General features: G+C 37.9%; 1 long non-coding RNA gene across 1 annotated transcript in view; it reads right to left on the minus strand.

Annotated features, from left to right (window-relative positions):
* LOC119714382 (uncharacterized) overlaps nucleotides 1–26,591 on the minus strand; it is a 150,404-nt gene that overhangs the window by 33,050 nt on the left and 90,763 nt on the right. The window contains exon 3 of the long non-coding RNA XR_005261526.2: nucleotides 2,882–3,031. This is a non-coding gene — a long non-coding RNA (uncharacterized lncRNA). The remainder of the gene's footprint in view (nucleotides 1–2,881; nucleotides 3,032–26,591) is intronic.

Genomic DNA, 26,591 nt, shown 5'->3' on the forward strand with positions numbered 1-26,591 from the left:
GAAATCACACATGCAGGACTTCACCAACTGTCCCCAAAAAATAATAACAAAAAAGTTAGAAATGGAAACTGCATTAATAAAATTTAATCCTGGGCCAGTTTTCTAAATAAGTAGTTCAGCTTGTTAGTTCTTGCCCACGTTTTGTTACAGTGATGCTAGTGACTTATGGCTGGAAAAAGCTTTGTAATTCATGCAGATAGAAAAGAGAGAGTCTAACACTAACTAGGTATGGAGATCAATTAGTTAAGTTTTAATGACAAACATGTTTAGTAAATTTGTACAATGATTTACAAGGAGACAGGAGAGCCAAATGTCAAGCCCTCTCAAGGATTTACACACCTTTTTTTTTGCTGTATGCCTATACATATAATGTACCTGTCTGAATTAGGTAATCACGCTGTCCTGTAGCAGCTTGCAGCTTATGGCCTTCAGATGTTGTCAGCTCTGTTACTGGTCATGACAGTTTCAGTACCCATAGACTGTGGAAGAATAAACCATTTTATCTTCCACCATTGCTGATTTACTTCAGGCCCCTGCTCTCTCAGAGTTTGAAACTGGGTGGGTTACACCTGGATCTCTTTCAACTTCCTCCACTCAAGTGTTGAATCCGTTGCAGAGCTCGAATGATCCTGAGATGTATCCATGTGGGACATTTTTATTAACAATGAAAAAATAAATAAGGACACTATTCTGTACATAAAAACATGACCTTCTGGATATTTTCCAAGAGCAGCTCTCAGTCTCAGATTACTCTTGCATTTCAAATTATTAAATAAAGCTGAAGCATGAGTGGGTTTAGTGCCAAGTAGGCTTTGAAGGCTGAGAAGGGATAATTTGGAAGGATGGACATCGGTAAGTGAGGCAGATGTCCCTAGGCTTTCTGTTTAGACTGTGGTGGGAGCCTTGACTCTCCTGAAAGAGGATTGAGAGCAGAAGCTGAAGTATCAGGGCTCTGAATTGCCTGAGGGAGGATGAAAGATTGGGGGGTGGAGGGGTGTTTCTCTTTTGACTGCACAAGAAAAGGAGCCCATAAGCTTTCTGTCTGCTTATAAGTGTCTTGAAGTTTTTCACTGGCCCTTGGAGCTGTTAATACGCCTGAAAGTCTTTGAGAATGATTGAATCTGGGGACCATCCTGATACCTCTCAGCTGAGAGAGAAATTGCTGTTACAGCCATTCTGCTATAAACAGAGTGGAAAACCTGGTTTGTTAACTAAAGACAAGGTTTCTTTTCAGGTTGCATGTGAATATAAGTCAATATCCTTTCTGGTGTTTAATCCATTTCATATTGAAAGCATTATACCAGGTTAGTTTTGCACAAATCTCATTGTGTTTTCAGAAGGAAGGCTTCATAGGGTTACTGTGAGAAAAATAAATGCAAATAAGAGTCTGTGTTTTGCTGATGGTTATAAATTCCTCTGCCTTTTAGTGGCATAGCTGGAGAATTGGGTTAAGCTTCTGGGCATGAGCACAGTAGGTTTCTGTGTTTATTCTGTATAATCTAGTTTTCCCTCTCTTTTTAATCTTTGCTTGCTTGCCAGGCTTTCCTTTGCAGCCTCCTTTCTACTGCTGCATGCTGGTTTTTTTTTTCTCTCTCATGTTTTCTGAAGCTTAGACATGAAAGGACAATGAAATGGATGTTTTAATCAATTAACTGTAGCTTGATCAAAGTTTCATTCTTCCTTGTTGTTGTTTATAGTTCTTATTTACAATAGCTTCTAGTTGGGCTTCTGATTCATGTGGTGTGACAAAGTCACTCTTGCATAGTACAGCAAGCTAAGAGTCTAAAAACTGTATTTGATCAAGGCCTTGCTTTAATCGCAGATCATGTCAGAACCCTGAGCAGCAGCTCGGCTTTCCTTGTGGTCTAATGTTGAAGGCAGAAGAGGAGTGTGCTGGCATAGCAAAATACACACCAAGCAGCAAATACACAGAACATGCCTGAATGTCCGTACCCTGGCGCTTTATTCAGTTCTTTTTGCTTTCAAAGGCCACCTGCTCTCTTTTATTCCTTTTAAAAGGGAATAGCAAACACCTTCAGTCTCTCTTGTCAAGAGTTTGTTTATCCTTTCTGACTCATGAGAAGTAACTATCCAAACCTGTTAGAAGTATATACAAAAAATAAGGTCTCATTTTATATATGAGGCTGTTACAGTCTGCTTGTGGTTGCTTAGGCCTTTTGGCCGTTTTAAGTGCTGGGGTAACTTTTTTCCCTTTTCTCCCCACCTCTGTCTCTTTAAGGGTGTTACTTGCCTTAGATACCTTTTTTTTTTTTTTCTTTTTTTCTTTTGAGTGCAAACAACAACAATAATAAAATCCTATAGTAGCCTACCCAAGCAATTCAGACTGCAATTTATTTATTTATTTATTTTTAAGTTCTGTGTATCTGTGATTTGCAGAAGGAACGTGAAATCTGGGAATAAAGATGTGTTTGGCTCAGGAAGTCTGACTGACTAAGGATAAGTTGAATATGTTTGGAAAACCTGCTTCTTGTACGTAGCCAGGAAAACCTTTTGTATTCAGTGGCTGATTTTAATTGAATTATATCTTCATTGAACACAGCCTGACCATGTTTGAGATCAAGCTGTGGGGAAAATATGGGCTTTCAACTGCTGGTGGAAGCTGATGCTGGTCATATCAACATCGTGAGCACCTGAGACAAGACCAAGAGAGCTTTCCTGTTGCTACCCTGGTTCCTCTTTCCCATGTTGTGAGTTAGGCAATGTCAAGGAAGAAGTTGATTTGATTGCAAGGGTCACTGCAACAGTTGGATATATGTCAAATCACTGGGGAGAGGGGAGAAGTGCAGGGAAAGAAGTAGTGGCTTGTGTCAAAGTGAACTGGCAGTTTTGAGGACAGGAAAAAAAGAAATAGGAAACGTACCGGATAATCAGTAGATCTTACAGCTGCTGGTCCACAGGCAATTAGTGTGCATGTCTTGTTCAGTAGTGGTGTCATGCAGGGGAGCTTACCATTTGAGCTCAGGAGCTTGGGTTTCTTGGAAGTGTCTCCAAAATGGCTGAAGGTCATGCTCTGAAATACGATGTGAGTGAGGTTCAGGAATGGCTTTGCAATCAAAGTAGTGGAGTCAAAGCTCCTGGCTGCCCCTTCATAGCAGGCTCTTAGAGTTCAAGCAGAGATTCAGTCGGGGGCTTCATGGCTCGTCTTAGAAGGACCTTCCTCTCCCATATCCCAGTGCTATTTAGGAAACTTGACCTGCACATGCAGCATTAATGACAACCATGTATTCATACTGATCCCTTTATACAGAAAATAAATTATTAGTTTTGCTCTTCGGATTTCTACATATATATAAATACAAGTAAGGAAGAAATGTGTCTGTTTTGTTTTCTGCGTGTTTTTTCCAATCCATCTTCCCCAGTGGCAATGGTTAATGAGAAAGATCATTTTATTAATTAAACTTTCAAAACAATGCAGTTTGTTGCTGCCAGCCACTTGTTTGGAATAATCTTTTATGCATCATAACCTTCTATCTCTGCGTTTAATTGCTTCCCCCCCCCCCCCCCCCCCTTCACTATCTCTTGAGCACTCTTTAAAAAATCTCTGCTGACCTTTCATGCTGCTTTTGCATTTCATGTAATTTCAGTTAAGAAATGTTTAATTACTAAAATAATCACTTTTGCTTTTAATCTGTTTATGCTTTTCTGCCTGGCTCTTGTACTTCCCATGTAATTCTTACTGATTGCAATGATGCGTGTGTTAAGGTAAGAGATGATCTCTCACACTGCTTAGGGAAGGGCTCCTTCATAATTATAGGTCATCCTTTAGTCTAACAGGCATTTTAATCAAGCACCCGCCAAGACAATTTCATCTTCTGATCAACAGATTTGGGCTATTCTTTGGGCATTTCAATGATTCATCTTATGTTATTTTTTGCCATTCACTGATTCATGGAATCAGATTTGGGGCCATAAAAGGGTGATGTGCAGCCAGATACAAGAGCACTTTCCTAACTCTAAGTGAATGATCCCACTAATAACATCAATGGGGACATCACCTTGCTATCAAGAGGAGCGTTGCGAATGGAGGCAATAAGTTGGTAGAAATAAGCAGACTAAGTGTTTACACCGTTCAGGTTGAAGTACCAATGCATGCCATCATGTTCAGCTCATCTCACTAGATTCCCTGTTTCATGAGTGAAGAGGCTCACCCAGAGAGTGACCAAGGCTGCCTAAGCTAGGCATTGTCCTTGTGAAGAGAACCTGGGGAAAGCAACTGCAGCTCCTTTAGCTTCGCTTGTAAATACTAATCCAGCCCTGCTTTTGCAGGCTTGCCTTATTGTCTCTGAGAGCAGTCAGTCGCGTGGAGCCTGATCCAAACCCTGCAGGCAAAGAGAGTCTTCCTACAGCCTCCTGTATGCATGGGGCTTGAGGCAGATTGACTGGGACAAATCCTACATGTCTTTACACGCATCTCTGATGAAGAGACTTACCTCAGATTTACAGCTTTGTCACCGTCAGCAGAAGGTGGCTCTCTGACATTAACATACTGGTGACAAAGGAGCTCACAGAGTCAAGTCCATCAGAGTAGATGGATGTGAAGGAGATTAATTATACATGACAGAGTTGAGTTGCCATATCTGGAATAAAACAGGTTTAACTCCCCTGGATTTACTGTGGTTACGCTTTTAAGTGCTACTCAATTTCTCAGAATTTCTCAGAATTTCTAGGTTGGAAGAGACCTCACGATCATCAAGTCCAACCTCTGACCTAACAGTAACAGTCCTCCACTAAACCATAATTTGATCAACCAAAGTAAATAGGTTTTCAATTAGGGCTTTTTTTTTTTTTTTTTTTTTTTTTTTTCCCAGTCTGTGTGAATGCTTATATATGCTCTTATATTGGCTTTTTAAAGTACTAACAAGCATCACAAGATATGAGGTCTGGGTATCTTGGACCAACCAGAGATCAGTGTCAGAGAAGTCTGTTAGATAAGAAAAAATGATGAAACTAACTGGGATACCTTCCTCTCTATCTGCTCCTCTGCTCAAGAACCCAGCTGTTCCTACCCACATCAGTTAGCTAGCAGTCTTTAAGCACTACCATTACATGGATTTCAGTATAATGCATGTTTTCTGGATTCATCTGCAGAAGCAAGGAAATATGTTCTCAGTGCAGGACTGCAGTGTTAGAGCAATCTTCGATTTACTGACCAGTTGAATTTGCTCTCCCCATTCCTCATGCTGCTGCTGCTGCAGTGGCACTTATATGACAACCTCTCCTTCTCTGCTCCCTCAGCAGGAGGAGGAGGCTGTTGCTGCTCCCCGCCTGGGACTGTGAGGATCTTGTGGGTTTTCCATGCTATACTACTACTAAAGCCATGACAGCTGCCAGGGTTTAAGATAAATATGTATCAAAACCAGTTATTTACCTTTAAATAAGCTTCTTTTACATAACTGGTATCTCTTGTCATTCCACCCACCCCTTTTAAAAGTGATTTTTGTTGTTGTGAGTTTACTGAGAGCCTAATATGTTATATTCATCCAAGCACAGATTTTTAGCCCCAAGACCTCAACATTATACAGAAGTGAAAAAGAAGCATATTTAGACATCTAGCCCTGCATAATCAGCAAAGTCCTCAAATTCCTACACAGTACATAATTTGAATCAGTGAGTTTTCTGAAGAGGTGTATTTGTCTTCTGCATTTTGTTACCTTTCCTCCCACATACGCACACTCTTTTTAACCTTCTGAGCTCTGGTCATTTTTTTCTCTAAGAAAGAACAAAGTCTGTGAAATGAGCAATGTAGCTAATCATGCGTTCCTGTTAGTAGGAACAGCAAAGCTATGCGAGTTTTAAAAGATGGGAGCAGTCCTCATTATCTCTTTTCTGTGTCGAGAAGTAACAGCAGATACATGACTGAAAACCCAGAGAATGCTTGGCAGAGACTGAAACACTGCAAAGAGGAGCAAGGTGCAACAGTGCAACATCCAGCCTGGTATGAGGTGGGCAGCGGAGGAAGCAAGGGGGTTTGTGTGAAAGTGCTGGGCTAGGTGCCAGTCTGAGAGAGAGGACCAATCCTGAATAAACACAAAAGTAAGTGGGGAAATTTGTTCCCACTCAGTTGTTTTTTTTTTTTTTTTTTTTTTTTTTTTTTTTTTTTTTTTTTAAGTCTGTTTCATTCTGAGTTGCCTACAATTTTTAAGAAGTCAGACATTACCCGTATTCTTAAGAATTTTCTTAGCATCTTGTGACATGAGTCCCTGACTCATTGGAGAGAGAGTACAGAAGAGAACTACGTGGACACTGACCTCCTCTATACTGCAATAGCTGATCTGACCCTGTTGTAGAGTGTGGTGAATCTTCTAATGAGCTTTAGCTAACTGATCACCTCTGGAGTATAACTGTGGAGCAATGTGGTAGGGAGTTTTGGGTCTCTCAGGGTAGACATTTCTTTATGCCTCTTGTCAAGGCTATGACTAAATGTGACAAATTAGCTTTCAGTTTTGCAGCTTATTTACAGTTGAGCTTAATTAGAGCCAGAATTTTTGAGGAATCTCTATGTACCGGTACCTGGGATGTAATTTCAGTAGGCAGAATTGCTTGTAGCATATTATGCTTACTGAGGTTATTTTCTCACAGTAAAAAAAAAAAAAAAAAAAAAAAAAAGTTTGAAAATTAAGTTTGCTAGGCAGCAAAAGAAACTGGTTGGCCTTGGCAGAAAAGAAGCCATGATCCCCTTGTGAAGTTATTAGCTTCCTGTAATTTAGCTCGTAGAAATGGATTTTCATAATGTGTAATGCTACTGTTCATTTAGTGCATCTTTGTTTACCACTGAGGATGGTCTACATTTTGTTTTAGAACTCATCTTGGGCAGTCTAAAAGTGATTATGGAGTAGTAATACAGCAGCAGGCTGATGAAGCAGCATTATTACTTCCATGGTATGTAGAACCATGATGATCTTGGTCGCACTTATTTCCCTGTGCGAAGAAAACTAAGATCTGCCTACCCTCAAGTACAACCTTAATTAAAATGATGTGTGTTGAAAATTATTGTCAGCAGACAAAGAAGCACAAAAATGCTGGGCGAAGGAAAATCCTCCAGGTCTGTGAACTTGTATGTACTTCAGTGGTAGATGCTCTGTGAGGTGTCTGCCAGGTAGATGCAAAAGAGATGACTAGGGAGAAGAGGGATCCATACTTGTCTTCATGTGTTCCCAGAGCTTTTCTAAGCCATCCCATAAAAATAAAGTCCAACAGAGAGAACAAGGTCATATGAGAGGTGCAGCAGAAACCCAAGTCTTGACCAAGTCTTGTTGTTTTTATGTTTCATGCCAGTACGTAAAGCACTGTGCTAAATGTGAATGTTTTGTTCAGAGGGAATGGTGTTAAATCTGAAGGGCTTCTTTTGTATGGGAAAAGATGGTTGTTTACTACCTGATTAACTTAGTCATAGCTACTGTAGGACTGGATTGATTTTTTGTTTTTCAAGTTTCTTTTTGTCATTCTCATTGGGACTATACAAAGAGAACATCTGATTTGCTGATATTTCTTTCTGATTTTGCGTATCCCCATGACTTCTACTTCCCCAGAGGAAATGCCAGAAATCTTCTGAGTCTGTCTAGCCCACTGAAATATTTGGTAGAAGATGTCTCTCTATTTGTTGACAAACAATGTAAACAAGAAGCATGTAGATCATAATGCAGTATTTTTAGAATGTGGTCAGTTTAGATTCACTTGTAGATGTTGTTTATGGTAAGAACTGTCATGACTCTTCCATACAAGACAGGTAAGCATTTGCACTGATGGTTAGTTGTTCATTTTTCTAGGTCACTGCCTGATTTTCATGTATGACTGCTATTGAACTGAAGAAGTTAAATTAGATGTGTAAGGCACAATTTGAGTGTTCAATCGAATTTAGGTAAAAAATGAGGCTATGAAGTCTCCAATGTGTTTATGTAAACCTGTCGTCTGTCCAATGTTGTCAAAAGGGAGAATACTTCCCACTAGTGGGAAAAAAAGTCGCTATCTCACTTAGTGGGATTTCCCAGGCTTCTGAAAATCCAGCACATCCAATTTGTTAGCTAAGCACTCCTGTTCTGTTAGATTTACAGCAATTTATTTTCAGTGTCAGTAACAGCATCATCATTACTGGGAGATCCAACTGTACCGAATGTTACGTTAATAAATCATCAACCCTGAAAATCAATACTCCAATGAATTGAATCAAATGAAAGTGTTTCTGTTGCACAGTTTCACCCACAAAGTCGAAACCTCTGCTGTCCAAGTTCATAAAATTTCCATCAGCTGGTTAGGCCAGAGCCATCAGACCCGGCTCCCCAGACTCAATGTCAGACAAACCGTATCAGCTGATGGATTATTTTTTTTCTCATGTCAACCCATCAATGTATCTGTGATATTATGTTATGATATTTGCTTCCTCTGAAGTGACGTGAATTGCTACTTTATCTCATAGCCTGAAAAGATACTGGAGATTAGGTCTGACCTGCCCTTTCCTCTTTTAGAGCCCTAGCTATTCTTTCCCAGTGGCATGTTTCCTCTTCTACCTCTTTCTGAATTTACCCATGCAGAAAAGCTAAAAACTCTATTTTGCCAAGTTTGCTTATCAATTAAGTATGGAGCATATTGAAATTTAAATACCTGTAGAAACATGCTTGCCATTTGTGACAGAGATTTTACATACTCACCTTTGAGTAGATAGAACATCTTTCCTTTCAGGAAAAAAAGTATGTGTTTTGTGGTTGTTACATTTACCTGCTTAGTTCTTTTGTATCAAAGTCTGGTGGAATTGGTGGAACTGGATTTTCATTCTGGCATTATTCTTACATGTGATAAGAAAAAAATCTTTTGTGATAGAGAATTTTTCACTGTGGGTAGGTAGGCCTTCTGCCACAAAAATAAATAAAGTTAGTTCCTTATGAAACTCAAGGAAGTCTAGCACTAAGGCTGAATCCAAATAAACTAGCTAAGCAAGAATGAAAACATGTTACTTTTCCGATGTGATAATGGAGTTTCCTTTCCTGCTTTCATCATTATTAAAAGCAGTCTAAACCTTATAGCATGTTCGGATATGCTACTCAAGGAGTTCCTACAGCCATAGTAACTGGAAGCTCTTGTAAAATAAATCCAATGATTTCAACCATTTCTTAAAGTGAATGCAAGTATTCATGTTGCATTGCTGTCAATGTAGTGATACCATGACTTTATCGATCAAGGACTGTTTCATGTTATGAAGAATATCCAGCCAGCATTTCTTTCTCTATACTCCATGTCTTTCTCCTTTCCTGCCTCTAAACATTTCATTTATATCTACTATTGTTTTCAACAAGAGTACTAATCCAATTCTGAATCTAAAACCATAGACAGAGAAATGATTTGTTGTTGTTGTTGTTCTCCTGGGATCAGTTTTCCAGCTTTGGTTTTAATTTGACAGGAAGTAACAGAAAGTTTGGGGAATGGTTTTCACTAATTCAGCTGTGCTCAGAAATACTGATTTTTTTTGATTGACTGGTGCTTGCTTGCTTGTGGTCAGTCTCTATGCCCAGAACTCCTAACAATGCTCAAGTAGCTGAGAAGAGGCTGGCTTCCTCAGCTAACGGTGCTTGTTTTATTTTAGTATTTCTGCTTTCTTGTACTCAGCTATCAACTCATTGCAATGCCTTTAAAGCATAAACTCTTGAATACTCTGGTGTTGCATGAATGTGCTTGGTGCAACTGAGGGAAAGTTGAGGAATCCTTCACTGTACCGTGGTGGTGTTAATAATCACATATGGCATCTTTTTCTTCCACTTCTGTATGTTTTGCCTCGTGAGTTCTTTGTATCAGACCAACCACAGTAGCTTCAAATTTTAATTTCACCTACGTTTTCCTAATTGCTGCGGCATTTTTAATCAAATTGTATCCTTTTATTTTATGGTTTTTATCCTGCTTATGGTGAATAGAGTGAGTGAACTCTTTCTGCCTTGAAGATAGGCAGTGAGAAGCACACAAACTCATGTCCAAATAGAAATGTGATAGACTGTTTTGTATGTGTCACAGACGATGTCTCTGCTCACAGGGACAGGGATACCTACAGCATCTACAGATTTCATAGGGGCAGGCACAGCCGTTCTTCACCACCTGCCCCATCCCCAGTGCCAAGCCTTCCCCATCTGATACCCTGAAGTCTTCCTCACTCCCTCCATCATCCTGCTTGCTCCTACTGGCCATTGTGCCTTCTGGCCATGCTGTGATGGAGAAAGCTGCCCTAGGGCTATATGAACATTAAAGAGGTGCCGTGAGGCACTGGAGCCTTGCAGGTTTATACAGTTGTCACTGGACATGAGAACTCTGTGAACTTGATAGAGTTTGCCTTAGGGCTGTGTGGGTTTAAGGGCTTTGCAGGATTTTAGGATATAAAAATGCTTTTAATAACTATGTAATTCACCTTCAAATCTTAATGGATGAAAAAATAGTCATGCAAAATCCAATAAAAATCTTCAAGTTGGCCAGCTAAGGTACATTAGTATAGAATCATGTATTTCTTCCTAAAACTTTATTTGAGACATAAGTCTGTCTGCACAACACTTCCTATTAACATGTAGATTTATTTGATGCAATTCAAATGCAGCAGTATAATTGAGAGGATAAAACTCTGTTTCTATAACAGGGTAATAGCAATCTAAAGTAAAGATTATTTGGGAAAAAAAAAAAAAGGTAAAATCCTTATACCTTAAAAAAAAAAAAATGCAGAACGCTGTGTTTATTTTCTTCTTAACCCACATCTGTAGTATGCATTTTGGCTTTGATATTTCCCAGGATAGCAACTATCACAGTTATTGTCCAATGGCGAGTTAGAGAAGAGATCATTAAATAATCTTTGGTACTAATTAAATTTAGAGGTTAGTTTAACCCAAGCTAAGGAGATGGAGATCATCAGTTGATGATGCGTCTGAGGACCAGAGTACTCTTGCAAATTAACTCTGGTCAGGAGTGTTGTGTTAGAATAAAGCTGTGGCTCAATGTGACCTACTGTGGCTGTTGAATTGCAGTACTGTATCTGTATATCACAGCTGCTAGCATTTCTTGATCTGTACTCATATTGCTGTTACTTTCTTATTGGTAAAGTTTTGATTTAGAGAGGCATTATTTCCAAACACCATGAAGTTAAGGGTACAAAGGAACAGAGGTCATTTATGTTATTTAGACAGAGACCATCTCAAGCTCATTACAAATCGAAGAAAATAAATGTGCCCCTTTCTTCTAGGTTTTTTGGGCAAGTGAACCAAGTATGATCAAAGAAAATCAACTATCAATGGTTAATTATAAGAATTGGGTTAAGATTTCATTGACTGATGAGTCTGGTTTCTGGATACTCAGACAAAGCAGAGAGCTTTGTTACCTTGGACAAGTAAATACAGGAAATGAATTTCAGTTTTTAACAATAACATTTTCACACATTCCAAGGGAAAAAGGGGTCCTGCTTCAAAGCCATACAAGAAATATTTTGGTAATAAGTTTTCTGAGGAGTTATTATTTGTTACTTCAGAAATGCCACAGAAAAAAAAAAACAAATCAAACAGTACATAATATGATGTAAAAAATCACCAGCATACTTTCACCTCAAAGAAACACTTCTGTGCTTTTTTTCCACATGCTGAAAAGGAAACCCTATAGTCAATTATGATCAAAGAGATCTTAGATCTTTAGCTCTCTCCAATAAGGAGCTGATTTTATTTACCTGCTCTTCCAGCGTAGGAGGTAGTAATGAAATAATGACAAAGCTGCACTTGAGGAATTCTGTCACACATAGCCTTTATCTCCTACTTTTTGAGCAGTTATAAATGCATAGCAGGCTTTCTTTATTGTCCAAGGCAGCTTGGTTTCTGTAAGAGCCTTCGATGAGGGACTTTGAAAAAATATATATATATATATGCTGGCTGAAATACAAATATACTTTTGCCTATTACATTTGGATTTCAGTTCTTTTATATATATATATATATATATATATATATATATGTATGTATGTATACATAAAGGTGCAATACAGACATTTCTATAATTCTAAATATGAGTTTGAAATTCAGGTTTTCTTTAGAGGGAGAGAAGCAGAGAGGAAAGCGAGAGGAAAGGTGACCTTAAAGGTTTTTTGACAAACCAGGTGCCATATAACCACTTTGTCTTTTGAAATTTTGGAGGTATGTGTTAAAGACATCTTTCTTTGTAGGAGGCACAGAGTTAATTGCTCTCTGAAGGAGCGCCACCATGGGGTGTTTGCTTTCAACCAATAGTTCTTAAGACTGCAGTCTCTTATAGCTTTGCACACAATTAGAAGTCAAAAAATACCATCAAGCAAAGAAATCATGAATATTCAAGTATTTCTAATGTCACATCAGATAAATGGTATGGGATATTACAGTAAAATTAACATTTATGCCACTCTGTTCCTCAATCTGCTAATGAAACCTGTAGGTAAGCACAGACTTACAGGAAGGAGAAAACTGCCTTGCACTGCCAGCAAAGCTGTGATAGGAAAAGTGTATAAATCTTCATGAACAAAGTATTCTGCTCCTGTCCCTGACTTTCTGAGGCCTTCCTCTCTTGGCACTCTGATCTCATCTCTACTTGCTTCCTTCAGGCAGGCAAAATGGCAAGAATCTGAAGAACCTAAAAGCCCTCATACAGCACCAGAAACACTTCCACCAGCATGGCCCTGCTCCTATCATCACTAGGACACTTCTGACTAGTGGGGAAAGGGTGTTTGTCAAAGCACTATCAAAACATTGACTGTACATCTTTCCAGTGATGCTACTAGTTAAATCATATGTGTATCTCCTGCTAAAACCCAAGACAATTTCAGGTACAGATTCCTAAAGAAAAAAAAAAAAAAAAAAAGCTAATCTTGCAATAGGAGAAGTATGAGAAATTAAATTTGAATGTAGAGTTCTTAAGATACATTAATGTCCCCCACAAGACAACTCTTTTCATGGTGTCTTTTAAACACAGGAGATAGCTTGTCTGGTTAAGATTATTCACAACTGACTATTTATGAATTCTTTGTATTAACCAGGATTAAAGCAGAGCATTCGACTTGTCTTTGGAAGAGTCACTTTGCACATTCACTGACTTTTACAAAGCTCTCAGAGTAGTTGAAGTAACTATTACTTTGTTTCCTCCTCTGCTGCCTTCTTCATTTCTGCACTTTTCTTTAACAGAGGCACATTTGTTATCTTGATACTTTTCCCCATTTGATTAAGGTTTCCTACAATATGGTCTGTAACAAGTGTGGTTAGTTTTCCAGTAATTGTTTAAAAAAAAAATAAATATTAAAAGTTTCAGTCGCACTTCTTTATCTTATTATGCTGTACTTCTGTCTATTCATTTCAGAAATCAGCAGTAGCACTATTAGATCCCATGTACTCTTTTCCCTATCTGATATGGCAAAGTATGTTTCTTCTCTCTTGAGGGAGTGGGTTAAACTGGACTCTAGATGTGGCAAGAGAAGGAGAAATGTGCAAACTGGCATTGACTTAAGGGAATGCAAGTGGTTTGGAAGGTCCAGAAAAAAGAAATTTATTATTATTATTATTATTATTATTATTATTATTATTATTATTATTATTATTATTATTATTATTATTATTATTATTATTTATTTTCCCCAGAGCACCTCATTTAATATTAGACTGACATATTTCTAAGGACAACATCATGCTAAATAAAGCAGATATATCTAGATGTAGTTTCCAAGCTACAAATGTGTGCAGACACAGCAGATCCAGAACTTAATGTGTCAAGGACTCATTTAGTAACATTGCCAGATGCAGTAGCTAAGGATCAGCACCCGTTACGCAGGGCTTTTCTGCTGAGAGATGGCTTTTAGAGCTGGATGGAAACCAGGTTCCTTTGGGTGCCTGGAGGACTACCATTCCCAACTTTCTCTCTCTCTCTCTCTCTCTCTCTTTTTTTTTTTTTTGATTTTCTGTTGACCCATAAGAGTCCTGGATACTGTAGCTACTCAGTGAAATTATTGCATTTGTCAAAGTCATTGCTTCCAGCAGCTGCAAAACTAAGGCTGTCAGCTGCAAAGACCAAATGGAGAGTTTTGTGTCTGCAGGGTTATAAGCAAGGGTATGTCTGTCCTTGAGTCATGGACTTCACGGTTTTCACCGTTTGGTGCTCTGGAGCAAATCCCTCATGATTCCCTCCTGCCATTGATTTGAATGAAACATTTCAGTGATCTAGTGTTTTCTGTCAGATCTTTGTTTTGCCAGGGAATTGCAACCAGCTCTAGCAACTAAATTACCGTCAATCTTGTGAAATGTTTATAATGCTTTTCTAAAATGTTTGTGACATTTAATCTCTGAAATACAAAGATAATAGAAGGGGGAGGTCTCACATGCCATTGCAATTATTTGGCATACATAAAACAGAAAAGTTTCAACAGCTACTGCTTATATATATATATATATATATATATATTTAGATTCCTTCCACTTCTCAGAATGCTTCACTTTTTTTTTCCTTCATGTTAAGAAGTTATAGTCAGAAAAGTTATAAAAGTTATGTTCAGAGAACTAGGTTTTGTGAAACTTTATTGAAACTGCAAAAAAGATACAGATTTTTATCTTCAGTTCACAAAAGCTACATAGTCAAGAAAGCAAGAAGTTGTGGGTGGCTTCTAAGTTAGCACTATGCAAACTCACCTGCTATGTGGAAAATTATGGGAGTATATCTTAGAATAATTATCTATATAGAAGCTTCATCCCCTTTCACTGGAAAAAAATGAGTTAGTTTGGGGTCTTTCAGTTTTGAAGCAAATAAAGACAATTGAGTCTCAGGCCTTCCACAAACTATTCTTATTTCTTCTGCTAACCTAAATAGATTTTAATGTTTTTCCACTGCTGAGTCTGTATGCTACATGCACCACAGTGCATATGACTTCACACTTTCTAGGTACTCAGTTGAAGACATTTCTTTCCATACAGGCAAGGGCATTGATTCTAGAGCTGGAAGAAACAATGTAAAAGGAAGCTGTAGTTTGAGGATTAATCATAGCTTCAGGAGGGGTTGTCTGAGGGTACATGAAGAATTCATACCTCTTTGAAACTATGGTTTTGTTTAATAATAAGATAAATGCAATATCACAAGTAGTGTGACATACAGTATTCCTGTTTGGGCAAGCAGAGAGAATTGTAAAAGTCACAGAAGTGTAAATATTGATTTCTTTGGTACTAATGAGCAGTAGGCTTGGCCTGGAGAGTTTGTATCATGGAAGCAAGTTCAGGTAATTCATTTTTATAGCTCTTGTGGTTGGTAGGTAAGTTAATTTATGAGTTCTGATAGACAAGTTTCAGCTTTGTATAGCATTTTTACAGTGACAGTGATTCACAAAGCTGTCTTTTTTTTTTTTGACCAAACATTTCAGACTAATTTGGAAAACTTTTCTTGGCACTTTATATGTATGAATTCATCCACTATCAGCTCCTGTCAAACTTAGGGGTTTACTTATCAAGTAATGAAGTCTCAGGAATAGATGTAGTGACCAACTAGCTTATTAGAAAACCAGGCTGATGGCAGTGAATGAGGAAGAAGGTATTGGTACAGAAATCTTCAGGGAAAGGTGGCTGATTTGACAATACAGGGGATCACAGAAGGTCCTTCTTTTCAGTTTCTGTGCAAGGCTAAATACAGCCTCAGTCCTTCCAGTTCCTGGGTGCAGTGTTAAGAACACTCTTGTGAGCACTGATTCTGAGTGGAGGAGACTTTAGCCCCTCTTCACTTTCTTCCGTGTTTCCACATTACCTTGGGATTTGAGAAATGTAATACATCTAGGCACACGTCCTAGCCACAGTGTGGAGTGAAGGTGTACCGTCCCTTTTCTATGGAGGCACAATTGCTGTGATGTGTCAGGATCTTCTTTGCATAATTTCACAGTGAAAGAAAAGCAGAAAATCTCCCACATTTCATTAAATATGCCTCTCCCCATTTCTGATGTACAGAGTATCAATGGGAGGATCCCGTCTTCTTGAAACCATTTTTAATATTACTTGCATACACACAGAAATTACAATTCAATTCTCGTGGAACCTAATCTGTTGCACCAGCTTTAGTTAGTTCATTGCAGTAGTGATATTCCCAATTTACAGGTTGGTGAGCTCTGAATCAATTATCCTGTAGGAAGGAAAGTTTTACAAACACACAGAATTTTCAGTAACTGTGGTAACATTTTATGATAATTTGAAGAGGGAAATGGTTGGGTCTTAGTTACTGTTTATCTGTTTTAATTTTCAATAACTCAAGAGATGCTACTCCATTCACCTGGTAGTAGCTCACTTTGAACTTTAGCATGACAAAGATCTGCATGCAAGATGCAAAAAGTTGGCAACTCAGGCCCACTAGGTCTCAGAAAAGCCCTAAGAGATCTATAGTATGCACACAGCTAATACAAACCTGTTTAAATAATGCTTTAATTATGCGTTAATTATTTATTCATTAAATTGTTTATCCTCATGTTTCATCAAGTCTCAGGTGTCCCTGCCTAGAAGCCACAGTTCTTTCAGTGTCTGAGAAGTCTTCTGGCAGTGTTGCACTGTTGCATGACTACATTTAAGCCAAAATTTGGTAAAATGACACTATTGTCTAGAGGAGAAGGCCTTTGAAATTTCTCCACAACCAAATCTGTGAACTTTAAAGCTTATAACATAGATGCAAACTCAACGTATAATTAAGGAGCAAGTGAAGTTTGCTTGATCAGATTGTATTTAATTTTCAAGTAGTAGTAGATATGAAAAAGAATGAGTCTCAGAGACACTGAGCAGAGGCGAAGGTGACAGTAACCTAGGAATGGTAGGTGGCCTTTTAAGAGCTTTTTTTTTTTCTTTTTTTCCCCTAAACATGAACAGATTAAGCTCATCCTGAAGGTCCTTCAGCATGTTAGTACCAATTGCTATTGTGCCTAAGCATTGCATAATCAAACTAGTCTTGTTCTGAAACGTTGCTAATCATGCGGTATCACTGTGCCTTATAAACTGTGTAATGAACGCTTGTCTATAATCTGTAAATAATAAGTGGGTTTTGCACCACTGAACAAATCAAGCTTGCGTTCCTCCCATTGGGTCCTTTTTTCATTCTTTCTTGTACTGCTTTCTCTTTTTAAAGTGTAATATGTAAAAAATGCTGGGACATTAGCGTAGTAGGTTACCTTGTTTTTCTGTACCGTCAGCACCTGAAGCAGTATGTTTTGAAATAGCATTAACTTCTGTGTGTTCAGAATTTAAAAGCATCTACTGCTCTTGCCTTTTTATTGTTAGCACACAATCTCCAGGCTACCGTTTCTTTTAATACAGGTTATTAAATAAGAAGGCCAGAGTAATATCTTGGAAACTGAGCTTTACTCAAAAAACTGCCATTTTGAATTTTCCCCCATTATTGCCTATATTTACACCCTGCCATGTTAAATTTGGTACAAATCAGGAGTCACAAAATGTAAAAATAATAATGCATTTTAGTTTATAAACATCAATTGAAATCCTTGAAAAGAGTTTGTTGTTTCAAGGTTTGTGGGTTTTTGTTTTTATTTTTTTATTATTATTATTTTAAAGAACATGTATTTTGTTCATTAATTAGAAAGCAAGGTTTTTCATGAACGTGATGACTTAATTTCTGGGCTAGAACAAAGTTGTTTATGTAGTCTGTAAAACTGCACCTGTCTCTTGCAGAGACCCAGTGGATCCATGATAAAACTGTTCATTTGTTCTCTACTGGGTCTTACAGATTTAATATTTCTTCTTCTTTACTACCGTAAGCTACCGTTTACTGTGATTTCCTGTGAGTATTTCCTCCTTCTTCTGAAAGAGGCACAGGAGTGATTGCTGCCATGATGTTAAGCAGGCAGATCTTTAAGGAGCAGAAACTGGTGCCAATGGCATCCTGTCAGCATACACGCGACATCTGCATGGACCTGCAGTGACATTCAGGGACATTCCAGAGTCCTGGGTAAGCTGGCCCATAAATTCTTGTGTGCTTTCTTACCAGAATGGGTTTGCAGGCATTCTCCTCGCCCCTATTACATGATAGACAGATGGCTGTTTATGGAAGGTTCAGATCTGCTTCATTTCCTCTACCTTAAGTTTTATGAACGTCTGCAGGTTTTTAATTGCTTGACAAGCAGGATGTTGTAAACAACCCATATTTTATGCATATATGAAATGTAATCATGAGTTTAATGACTTTATTGATTGATGGCCTTGAAAAGTTGAACAGGGAGGATGAGAAGATATGAGACTTGGTAGGAATGGATAGCTTCTTTGTGATACTTGAAGAAATTTGGAGTCTTTGCAGTATGTTTTACGTGTCCAAAGAGATTCCTTGAAGTGAATCAGGTCCATGGCTGCTCTTCAATGAGCCCTAAGTTGTTGGCGAACACAGCAGCAGCCCCAGCTTTCAATGACGGAGCTCCTAAGAGAATTGTCAGAGGTGATGCTAGCATTTTTTTTTTTTTGTCATGTCAACAGTGCCCTTTTGCCATGTTTTATCATATAATTATAATTCTCTTCAGTTTTCTTTGGAAGGCTACCTAGTTATCAAACTGTGGCTGACTGATATAGTCATGACCTGTCAGAGGGAAGTCCAGGAGAGCTCTAAGCCCTTTGCCTGTACCTCAGAGGATGGTAAAGGTTCAGTCCCAGGAGCCCTAAGCATGTTCTATTTCTGCAAAGGGTGAGAAGTAGATTAGCTTGTGTTGTAACTTATACTGCTTGTAAATCACAGGATTGTGGTTCATTTATAGACAATTCACAGGCTATGTATCTGAAAATATGAATGCCAGGGCAGGTCACATAAACAAGAGTTTTGTACTGTACAGCTGCTTAGAATGAGAGCTGAGTGGAAATTCTAGAAAATTACATCTATCAGTTTTGGCAAGTGTAGATGGAGGAAGTAACTAGGGTATTTTCATCTGCTCTTGAGCAAAGGATTCTGACATCTCTCTCAAATCTCCATAGAGAGACCTGTCCTTGCTGAAAACTGAGAACCAACTGAGAGCTCCTTTGAAAATGTCATAAAATCCCAAGTAGGGTTTCTGAAGCCATGTCCCTAGATAGTCTGAAACACAAGAAGCATGATGGACTTGCATTGGAAACCTTTCAGTCCCTTTTGATGTTTTGGGTGGGGAAGAAGTGACTTGTTTGTTTAAACCAGTCCTGTGTAAGAAGAATTGTTTAAGTTTGAATACAGATTGTTTCCTGAGGTCAGTCTATTTTTCAGGCTTCAGTGAGACTGCCTACAGGCATTGCAGTTATGTGCCTCTTGGTAGTAAATAAACGGCGTTCTTCTGCCATTCAGGTGACCCTTCATACTTGTATTAATGCATTTCAGTGCAGAGGGAAGCAATGCTGAATTCACTTACTAAAGGGTAACTAAGGAGATGTGTTTAGGACGGCAGAGTGAGTACAACTAAGTACAGCAGTTAGATGTGAACGTCTTACACTTTTCTCAGCTGAAGTGTAAGAAAGCTGACTTTTTTTTCCCTCCAGAATTAGTTTCCTATGTTTCATCATCCTGTAAACCCAGCAATTCTTCCTTTTCAGTTTCTAGGATGGTTTTGTTGGGAGGAGGATGGAGAAAAGGAAAGGGAAAGGCAAAGAAAAAAAGGTTCAAGTTGGTTTAAGAGTATAACATAATTGCATTCTCTAAAAACCCTTTTATTCCATGACAGTCTATTGTTTTGTCAGAGAACTTCACTAACTTTAAAGAGATCTGTGCTTAACTGCAGGTGTTTTTTTTTTTTTTTTCATTGCTTAGAAGTATTATCTTTTCAAAGGAGATTTACCTACTATTAAGTTGCTTTAGTCTTTTTTTATTCACATTTAGTACAATTGGAAAAAAAAATAGGAGGATGAGTGCACCTTCATGCTTTAGGTGAACAAAACCTGTATTCGCTATTCCATTGAAAAATTGTCTTCAGCAGAGCACCTATTTGGCAGTTTTGGAATGCAAATGTAGCAGATTAAAAACATTTGGTCCTAGTGCCCTTTTCATTCCATTAAGAGCTAACGTGCATAATTATAAGAGCAAATGTGCAGTAGGCAATCATGTAAATACCAATAAAGGTTTCTTAGTAGCAAAGCTGATTTCATGTAAATAACTCATCTTCATCTGTTTTAATTTAAAAAAAAAAAAAAAGTCTAATTACAGACAGCAGATTACATTCATCAGCATGTTCAGATGAATGCTGGTATATGTCAGCCAGAAATAAATAAATAAGAGGGAAATAATCTATATAAAGAAATCCAAAAATAACGTCAGATAACAAGAGTCAATTCAGAATACTGGCACTGAGGATGTACTGCTGGGTTCATCCCAGCCAGTTAGAGAGTGAAGGACAGCTGAAAACATGTCCAATTAAAAGAAGAAAGGAAAAGAAATCTACATTTGGAAGAGTATAAGAAATTCCAAATACAAGCATGTGTGACTGGCTGCCATCAGATCACATCATGCAGCCTTGTCCCCGGGTTTGAGGAAGGTCACCACCAGGGAAGGAAAGGAGAAGGGCCCCTTCCTTCCTTCCTGGGACCCAGCGCAGCAAAAATCATGTGTGCAACCACATACCTCTCAGTACTGAGGACCTGAAGAAAAGGCTTACCCTGGGTAATGCAGATTTTCAGGTATCTAAAAGAAATAATAATGAAGTAGCAGCAAAGAGCATTTTGATGATTAAAAAAGAGGAAAAAAAAAAAAAAAAAGGAATTTTCCAGTTACTCAAAGACAAGAAAAAAATATTTCAAATAAGATTGGACTAAATATTAATTAAGCAGATTGCCTAATTCCTATTCTTGTAAAATAATATGTAATGAATAGATCAAGACAATTTTCTTTTTTTCCCAAGGTGGATTAAGATCCCCTTAAGAACAGATAAAAAATGGCTTTTACACTTTAAATGGTGTATTTTTTCATGCTGTCCTTTGAAGAAAAGATTTATGTGATCACGTTGTCTGTTCATCTCCTGCTCCAATAAACTTTTGACCTCACTAGCCATTTTAATCCAAATTTGACAAAGGATTAGAGATTTCAAAGCCTTTACCATGTGCTTTAAAAAAAAAAAAATCAAACAAGGATGGCAAAGAAGAAGGGAGAAGATGGTGAGCTGTGAATTTGATGCCATTGTTAAGCATGAGAGAATCTTAAGTGAATGAGCAGAGCGCTTCTCAAGTTCCAATACTCTCATGATTATTGCTGGTCTTTTACTATACATACTATTAAGGAGAGGTGAAAATCCAACAGCCTATTCCAAAAAATACTGTGAACATGTATGTTAATGAGGTTTTTTAAAAAGTGTACGTGTTTTTGCTGCAGCAGCTGTGGTTGATATTGGGTCGCGTTCAACAGAACTTAGAGGCTGAAAGTTTCTCAGTCCACCTCTAGCACTGTCCAAGGGGAAAGGTTGTGGAAGCGTCATGTTCAAATTCCTCTTTCATTTTGGTTCAAACCAGGTGCTTTCCCTACACGTGTTAAGTTACCTGGCTTTCTAGGCTGTAAAGTCTGTCTCAGCACTAATGAGCATTTAATTGTTCACTGGGAGACTCCAACCGTCTCCCTAACTCCATGGGTACAGCATTACAGGAAGCAGTCTGTAATTGCTGACAGGATATCACAAAAGAAATCTAGATTTTTATTTTTATTTTTTTATATTTTTTTTTTCTAAAGTGGTACAGAAGTTTAGAATTTCACAGGAGAAGGAAACCATTACCAAAAAATGTCAACTCTACATTCAGCTGTATCTCAAGAGTTAGTATCTTTATCAAACATTGGAAAGGAAGAAAAACTTGTGCATTTGCACTCCCTGAGTGATCACACCTGAAGAGTGTGCATGTGTGCATGCATATGTGTTTGTGTGATGCAGCTGCCAATGAGAGGAAGTTGTGTTAGACTGTTTTAGGAGGCAAGAACAAACACTGAACTAGCTAAGATGCAATTAAAGGTGTAAGCAGTAGCCTAGGGGTGTAAGCTCTAATGGGGAGCTCCTTGGCACATCTGGGAGATAGTAGTAATTGGGGGAAATTACTGAAGGGGAAAATTTCAGATATCAAGAAAAAATGTGTGATGATCAGATGAACAGAAGCCTCTCTGGGAGGCCATAGCTGAGGCTGTGTTGTTCAAATTACTATGCCAGACTGCAAAGGAAAAAACAAACAAACAAACAAAAAAAAAAAAACACAAAAACTTTTAATCAGGGCCATGGTTACTCTTTTAAATCTTCTTCCCAGGTATTACTATCTTCAGCCATATGTCACCCTTCATTTTTTCCACACAAAACATTAAACATTATTTAGGAATTAGATGGTTATTCAGTACAGTGATTGCTCTGGTAGACTCATAGACTGTTCTTAGGAACTGTGGGAAAAGATACAACTTGCTAAACACATTGCAGGTTCACTCTCTTAGGTGAGTTTGTTATCAGTGGCAGGGAGAAGCTGTGCTTTCTGATTTCAGTCACTGTCTTCTTTTAAAGTCATAACCCTTCTTCCCCTACCCAAATAGGTTCTGGCACATTGAGATTCGTATTTGTGGTTAAGTGCAGGTGTATCTACAATACACTTTCATGCCTCCTTCCTTGCAAAGTAAAAGAAGTTTTCTTGTAGTGCCCATGAATCTGAGAGCCATTTCAGTGGGACAGACTGAGAGTTACACTCCACTGTGTAGCAAGATCAAACGGTTTTATCTTTGAAAATGAAGTCATACAAAAGCACAGCAGTGTAGTTCTTCTGTGCTTCATAGTTTTGCTTTACTTTCAGCAGAATCCTATTTACAGCAAGCAATGGATTGAAAAGAGTATCTAGCTGAGATCAGCACCTTCAGTGCTTGCTTGCAGACCAGCCTCCTGGCTGATGGATAGAGTACAAGTTTTCCTTAAAGGTTCAATAAGGAGGACTTAAATTGATGTCTTCACCCCTGTGGTACCTTTTGGAACATTCAGCTGAAAAAATAAAATATGGCTTCCTATTCTAGAAAGCATACAAAGTACATACACCTGATCCAGATTTTAGAACTAACGTTTCATTGACACAGTGACAAAATACACTGTGTCTTTAAAGGCATCATCTGGAAGAGTAAACACAAATGAAAATTGTTTAGACATTGCTGAAAAGTTAGAGCTAAGTGGTCAGAGTTGGAAGCAATGTTACCCTAAAATTCTGGGCTCACCAGGCTTTCAGTTTTGGCAAGAGGCGTCAAAATTTCTCAAGGAGAGAAAGGAAGTTAAGACAAGGTTTAGCTTGCTGGCAGAGTCTTCACATCAACCTTGCCTTGAATTATTTGCTAGAAATATGAGGACTTTCTTTAAGGCTTGAGTTAGCAAGTCAGTATGCTGTAAGCACAAATGTATTGCGGATAGCGGTGAAATGAATCTTTTGACTTACTTAAAATAGCATCATTGTCATTCCCTAGGAGGGGAAAAATAACAGCTGACTCTCAAAAATATAAAATAAAAATAAAAAAGCCATCAGCATGTTCTGCAAATATATATGAGAAATGTCCAATATAATAACCATAAACATCCTGTGCAAATATAGGCTTGCAATCCTAGCAAAACAGCCTAAATGTTAAAACCATAGTACAGATGAAAAAAATCAATCTCCATTTTTCCCCATGAGTATACAGCTATAGTGAGTGCTGTCTCTCAGTACCTATCACCTTTCAGAGCTAGCTTGTGTGGGCAAGGGCGGATGAGGAATGTGCTTTGCCAGTAAGCTGCACATTACAGGCATTTAAAAACACCAAGGATGAGATTTATCTCATTCATCTGAGCTAGCTGTCAGTAAAAAGGCAGTTTTATTTTTATGTTTTACAAATCAGATCTTGTAAGAGCTGACAATCACTTACCTGCCTAAGGAACCTTATGGCATTTGGTTTGTTCTCAAGAGTACACAAAGAGCAAACAGTGAACAAAACACAGGGGAAGGTGCATTTAAGGGGGATGCCAACATGCAACCGGTGGACCCTTCCAAAAAGCACCATTTTGCCTCAGTCAGTAGCATTTTGTTGTACCACATACCACCTGTAAGTACATGAACTGTGTCTAATGATGTAGTAGTTTACTGTTTGAGCAAATAGTCTTCCAGCAACTGTTGGACACAAATTGAGCAAAACATATCAACATAACTCCTATGTAAACATTCCTCTACCCAAAGGACTTTTTTTTTTTTTATAAATAGATCTCAGGCATCAGAAAGGCACCAACTATTGTCAAGCAGTAATGGGCTGTGAGTCCAGTACTAGCCCCTCAAACTTGTGACCCTACTGGATAGGTTTTCAGCCAAATCAGATGTAGTGTTCTTTGACTGCATCTCAGCTGTGAGTCTACCGTCTACTTCTAGGTGAGATGAATCATGCATTTTAAATGCCAATTTCATCCCACTGAAGAAGTCATATATATATATAGAGAGAGAGAGAGAGAGAGAATATATATATATATTCTCTATACAAACAAAAATAAGGATGATCTGTTCAAATGCAGATGTCTTCATGTATAGTGTCCAAAAATGTTGGATTTGCAAATCTTTTAATACAAGTGTGAGCTCAGTTTGAATATTAAGTCACTTATTTTATAGTCTAAATGGTAATGGCACTCTTCCAAAACTCTGTCCCTCCCTAGGGATGCTGAGCCCATCAGAAAACTTAATTGTACTGATACATCTAAGTCTGCATAGCTTGAGAAAAGTACCAAGTGCACGAAGGACAGAAGTACTAAATAAAAGCTCATTTGATCGATTGCTATTGATTGTTGGAGATATATCTGAACAATTATCTCCTCTTAAACAAGAAGCTGATCAATACAAGCAGATAAATTTAACACTGAATAACTTTGAAGACACAAAAAAAATATTTAATAGACATGTCTGGAAGAAATGTGGCTCTTTCACATTACAAAGAACAACTTCAACAAAAACAGCCATGTTTGTGAAGAGCTACGCTTGCTCTTGCTTACGAAGGGACCAGTGATATGGGAATTAATGCATCTTGGCTGAGGCTGATAATAAAACATCCATGTGTTAACTAGGATGGACAGTTCTGGCAAGGTTCACTTTCTCTGTTCATTTTCAAAACTTCAAGAGAGTTTCAGGCACATTCTCCATTGATCATCGTTATACTATTGAAATCAATGGTTTGTCACCAGTGGCTCTCTGTTGATGCATTACTTTTTCTCCATCTCAGACAGAAGGTTTGATTTCTTCTTGTTCAAAATCATTTCAGAAAGGCTATATAATTTATCTGTTTTTATTACTTAAGCATTTTTCCTCTTTTCTTTGGAAAAGCCATACCAGAAAAGAAAAAAATAAATCAAAATCTCTCTTCCCAAAGTGATCCTTCACATCCATCTATAGATGCGTTCCAGTCTTAGGATATATTTTATATGGAGGCCTTTTTTAACTGGAGCATATATCACACAGTAGAATAAAAATCAAAGAGTGTGGGGGGAAGCAATGAATAAAACCACAAAGGACTTATACCTAAGCTAACAGGCAGAGGTGGGAATATCAAGATATGATAGTGATCTGGATATGATTGCTTGAGATTGCTCATTCTTAGCTTTTAACATTCATGTCTTTTTCTTCTATTTTATTTATTTATTTATTATTTTTTCTTCCAGTCTTGAGAAACTTCCAGGGTATAGCATATCAAAAAGGCATTTTACATTACTTGAGTTATAAATTTCGTCCAGATTTTTCTCTCAGGATGCCTGCACTTCATAAAGTGAAACAAATGAAGCATACCCCAGCACCCATCAAATTCTGTCTAGATCAAATTGATGTCCAGACATAGGCTCAATTATTATTAAAATGGGTTTGCTTATTAGAAAATGGCACATAGTGTTTACACTTCGCTTTCTGCTCTTACTGACTTCTCCAATTTATATTGAAGATTAAGGATATGCAAATATGAAATGTCCCATCAGAAATGCTTTCTGTGTAATTTATTTACAGATAAATGATAAACTAATACTGAAAGTCATATGAACATTCATTAATATTGTATTGTTTTTTATTTACTCAGTAAACAAATTGTAGTGCCAGATTTGTAATTCTAGAGATCATAGTCTTCTGTTGAGATGCATCCACATTACCAACAATGGTATTCCTTTTCTCTAGGACATCTGCTTGTTTGTAGGATTTGTTTATTTGGTCAGTTGTTTTTTCTCTCATCTCACCCGGAACTTCCCACAGGTAAAATAGATATTTTAAAATGAAACCATTCCATGCGAATCTGAATAAGGGTCTCTCAGCTACTCTAATGATAGATCAGTCTGTCAACATTTTTTTTGAAAAGTTTTGGTTATTCATTTGGTTATTATTTGGTTCAGCCTGAAGAGAAGGCTCTGGGTTGACATTATTGCAGATTTTCAGTACTTAAAGGAGGCTTATAAAAAAGATGGAAAAGCAACTTTTTGCTTGGGCAGATAATGGTAGGACAAGTGGGAATGGTTTTAAAATACAAGAGGGGAGATTTAGATTAGAGGCTAGGAAGAACTCAGAGGGTAGTGAGGCCCTGGAACAGGTTGTCCAGAGAAGCTGTGAGTGCCCCATTCCTGGAATTGTTCAAGGCCAGGCTGGATGGGGCTTTTGGCAACCTGG

Source organism: Anas platyrhynchos, chromosome 1 (assembly GCF_047663525.1).
Source record: "Anas platyrhynchos isolate ZD024472 breed Pekin duck chromosome 1, IASCAAS_PekinDuck_T2T, whole genome shotgun sequence".
NCBI lineage: Eukaryota > Metazoa > Chordata > Aves > Anseriformes > Anatidae > Anas > Anas platyrhynchos.